Source organism: Silene latifolia, chromosome 11, assembly GCF_048544455.1.
Source record: "Silene latifolia isolate original U9 population chromosome 11, ASM4854445v1, whole genome shotgun sequence".
Classification (NCBI taxonomy): domain Eukaryota; kingdom Viridiplantae; phylum Streptophyta; class Magnoliopsida; order Caryophyllales; family Caryophyllaceae; genus Silene; species Silene latifolia.
The window spans coordinates 159,946,100-159,947,890 of NC_133536.1; positions in this window are offsets into that span (position 1 = coordinate 159,946,100).

Genomic DNA, 1,791 nt, shown 5'->3' on the forward strand with positions numbered 1-1,791 from the left:
TAGCTTCTCCGTTCCTTGTAGCATAGGTACCTTTTCTATTGAGAAGGCATTATGTGACTTAGGAGCTAGCATAATTGTAATGCCCTTGAGTCTTGCTAGAAAGCTCAAATTAACTAGGTTCACAGTGACTGACATGACAGTACAGATGGATGACCGATCTGCGGTCCAGCCTATAGGAGTCTTAGAAGACATTCCCGTGCAAATAGGAAAGTTCTTTTTCCCTGTAGACTTCGTTGTACTTGATATGCCTGAGGATGCCCATATTCCTATCATATTGAGTAGACCATTTCGCACACTTCTTTGTGCGATCATAGATGTAGGTTCGAGAACCTTGACCTTCAAAGTAGGGAAGCATTCCATTGTTTTTGCCCAACCTGCTAAGAAGAAAGACCCCATGTGGCCTGTGACTTGTAATACGGTTTCTGAGAAGAAATCCTACTTTGTGCTTTCTGACATGCCTATCTCTACTCCTATTCCTGTTGTGACACCTCCGCCCCAAATTGGGAGCAAGTTGGAGGAAGATTTGTCTATTTCTGATATTGCAGGAGCTGGTTTGGGGAAGGAAGAGTCGCAAGTTACTCCAGCTGCGAAGGAGCCAATCATTTCACGAGGCGGTCTTGGTTGCCTTAGCTATGGCACTGATGAGGAAGTTGATGACGAGCCGGTCAAAGCAAGGGAGTTCGACTTGGATTCTGACGAGTCGGAGGAGGTCATTGATTGGGGGGATGACGAAGCTGTTGATCCATTGAGTTCTACGGACACGGAGGTTAAGAAGGGTGCAGCTGAGAAGATAAGCACCGTTGAGGCCACTTCTTGTAGCCAGAAGCCGACGAAGTGGGCCATACCGTGGCCGTTCTTGATCAACTATTAGTTGATCACCTGCTTTACGAACATTTTATTGCTTTTAGACTCTCTTTTTATTGCTTTTGTGTGCGCGAGACTTCGCATTTTATTTTGTTTCTTAGGATTTTTAAGTGCTTTAGACTTTACTTTGGGTTTTGCGCAATTTTGGGCGCGTATTATTGTGCGTTTGCAGGTTTTTAGACCTCATTAGCTCAAGTAATTGAGCAAATACGAAGAAATCTGAAGTTACAGCAGTATTTCCAGTCGATCGACTGGTCTGTGTGGTCGATCGACTGGGCTAAAGTTCCCAGGAGCTACTGTTCCTTTCGCCTTGGTCGATCGACTGAGTGATATGGTCGATCGACCGCCCTGCACTGCTGTACTTGTTCATGACCTCTCCCCTGATGTGTTTGGTCAATTTGCGGAATTGAGGGAGTTTTCTACTCCACCATTATCTTCCGTCATTATTTATTTCTTCTATTTTTCTCAAGTATGCACAAAATATCGCTTCTTTATTGCTTTCTCGGTTTTATGCGTGGTATTCGTTTGTCTTTCAGGTACTTATTAGTAGCACTGCTGGCTACTGAAACCTCCTAGCTCACGCTGGTTTGGGGAGGTTTCCTTTGCTGCGCTTAAAGCCTTGTGAGTTCCCGATTTCCACTTCATGTCATATTTATTTATTTCATTTTACGCAAATTCCCGTTTCTCTTTTGTTTTATTACATGATTTTGCACAATGGGGACATTGTGTGATTTGGTTTGCGGAAGGGTTTTACGTCGCATATCATTTGCTTGCATTCACGTTTACATTTTGTTTTGCATTGTTTATTTCATTTCCTATATATACAGAAAATCCAAAAAATTGGAAAATTTAAAAAAATTTCAAAAAATGCATGTTTATTTTCGCATATAGGTCGAGTCGGAACGGTAGTATTTCAATGATGACATT